At 46.8% G+C, this 2,820-nt stretch overlaps 1 pseudogene; it reads left to right on the plus strand.

Annotated features, from left to right (window-relative positions):
* The first annotated feature begins 576 nt into the window (after positions 1–576).
* Positions 577–984, plus strand: LOC127206927 (transmembrane protein 216-like; annotated as a pseudogene).
* The last annotated feature ends 1,836 nt before the right edge of the window (positions 985–2,820 follow it).

Here is a 2,820-nt window from a genome sequence, read left to right on the forward strand (position 1 = left end):
TTACTAATTCATCATAAAAATAAATACAAACCCCTCAGGTTTTTTTTTTTGTGTTTATATATAAATAATATTTCTAAACATTCCATTTACTGAACAAGAAATTATTTTATGAGAGGAGCAACATTTCATATTTTTGAAAGTCTATTTTTTTGTCTAGGTTTTTAGAGGGCAGGTATATTGCCACATTTCCTTCAGCGTTTAATCTGTTGTGATATCATGCATTAAACTCTGCACTCTCAAGAAATGAGGGGAAAAAATAATGACTTAGTCTTACAAGCACACAGGCCCCCTCAACCCTGTGAGGATAGCTATATGGAAAATCACCTGCTACCTGCACGTAAGTGAACAATTAAACAAAGCAGCTTGGTTTCTCAGGAGTACTGCCTTTCTTATTCTATAAAGATGGGCTCAAACAGTTTGTTTTGGCGTATTAATCAGATTTTTATTACTTTGATTAATGAATGTATTCATTAGGGTTGATAGGATGTAGCAGTTCCTAGAAAGAGCTTCACTGAACGAGGAAGATGTGGAATTAAAACTCCTCTAAAAACTAGCTGTGTGGCATGGAGACTGAACATGGTGCCGGGAGATGAAAGGTTGCCTTCAACCCCTCTCGAAGTCCTGTTCTTCCTGAATGGGTTGGTATTATGCTACCTATTTCCTGCTGGAGCTCCTTATTTTCCTGTACCAAGGTCTCCTGCTGCCATACCCAACGGCCAACCTAGACCTGGGCGTGGTGATGCTGCTCCCTTTATCTTGGCATTGAAGTGATACGACCGTTTTTTTGGTGCAAAGGGAAACCTGCCAGTGAAAGATGCACCTTGGCATTCGTGTGGCCTTGACCTTCCCATGCCATGATGGCTTTCCTATAACCTGCTCTGCCTAGAAGCCATCACGAACAGCATCTTGCTCTTCTTTTATGGCTCAGAGCTGCTGCTTGAGAGGCTCACGCCGGCCACCTTCTCCCATATGGACAGAGTCTGAAGTCCAAGAATTCCAGCTGGTAGCCCATCAGCGTGAGGACACATATCCTTCCGGTACTTCAGAACACACTTAGAAAAAGTGGTTAGGTCAAGCTGGTCTGGGAAAGGGTGCGTGGTTTTTCCTCAGCACAGACTTTGGACATTGAGCACCTACCTACCTGAGGTCAGGGGCACCATCCTTAAACCGGGATCATCAGCAGGAGACACCTACATTTTGTTGTAGGGAGGAACAAGTCTGTCCTCATCTTGGCCTTTCTTTTAACAGCTTCCTACTGACCTCAAGTTCTCTTCCTTGGCCATCATGGCCAGAGCTCCTTGTGTGGACCACACGCTTGCTGGGCTTCCAGCAGGACCTGAGCCACAGCATCCTGTTCTTGTACCACATCTGTTCTATAAGCATGGAAATAGCCCACTCATCATGGTGGGCTCCGGGGCTGATTCAAATGTTCTGTGCCCCTGTGTCATCCCCTCACCCCTGCCCTGCTCAAAGAGATGGCAATCCAGAACTCTTTTAGTAGTATTATTCTTCTATTCTGATCATGATGCAAACACAATTATATAATTTTTTAAAAAAATTTTTTCTGAAGGAAAAAAAAAACTAGCTGTGTGACTCCATGCAAGTCTTTTATGCTCGTTTTTAAATATCCACAGTAATGAAACCTACTTGCTGGGAATGTGGCTAGGGCAGCAAAATGGTGGCTATAACACACAGCGGCTGTCCAACATGCCTGCTGATGTAAGAGGCATGGGGCCGGGAACATGTGGAGATGTCCAGGCTCTGGTGTTCCACAGCAAAGAATGAGAACAGGGACACGTGGCTAAAAATAGAAATGGATACTGTTAAGGCATGGGAAGTACTCCCCAGAACAGAAGTGGGCTAGTGGGCTGAGGGGAAAAGCCCTAAACTCAGTAGGCCCTGAGGTGAGGCAGGGAAAGGAACGGGAAAGGGGGCGGGGGCAGGAAAAAAAGGGGAGAATTTACCTTACTCTGAAATCTGGGTAAAGCCCTTGGCAGCAGGCGAGCAAGAAGTCCAGCACAGTCACTACTGCTGGAGGCCTTTCTCCCTTCCCAGCCATGAACCCACAGCTTTATAGGAACTCTTCACCCAAAAGCCCATCTACAGCGGAGCGGCATGCATTAAGTCCGTGCACAGCCTTAGAGACTGCAGGTTTTGCCTCATCAGAGTGTAGTTCCACCACACTGGATGCACCTCAGACATCTCTTTTATCAAATGGTGGGGTTGGCGGGGGCTGGGGGGGGCACCGTGAGCCACTAAAATGATATATGTAGACAGTGCTTAGAATGTTAACTGCTTCAGCCGGATGTGGGGACGCACACCTCTAATCCCAGTACTCGGGAGGCAGAGGCCAGCCTGGTCTACAAAGCAAGTCCAGGACAGCCAAGGCTACACAGAGAAGCACTGGTCTTGTGGGGGTGGGTTCGGGGGGGGGGGGGGGGGGAACAGACTGTTAACTGCTTCTTCTCCGGTAACAGACGTGCACACACTTAGCTAAGTCTTATTTTCCCCTGCTCTCCTTTAAGAGAGCCATACCCTCCTGTCACTTGGGCACGTCTTTCTTTCTTCTAAAACACTACCTAAGGCTGTGTTAAAATGTCACTAATAAAATTTCCAACTAGGCCTCACTAACAACCTACTGTTAAGAACTCTCTTCAGCATTGAAGGTCTGGCCTGTGTATGGAACCCAGAACATGCAGGGAGCTCCTGAGTCTAGTGACTGGCGATACAGAACTGTGTCACCCGCCTCTCACAGCTGTCAGAGGTGCATGGACCCTCTTGGAAATTTATGCAGCACCTGCTGTCCCCACATCTGTGTGT

The sequence above is a fragment of the Acomys russatus genome, chromosome 2 (genome assembly GCF_903995435.1).
Source record: "Acomys russatus chromosome 2, mAcoRus1.1, whole genome shotgun sequence".
Classification (NCBI taxonomy): domain Eukaryota; kingdom Metazoa; phylum Chordata; class Mammalia; order Rodentia; family Muridae; genus Acomys; species Acomys russatus.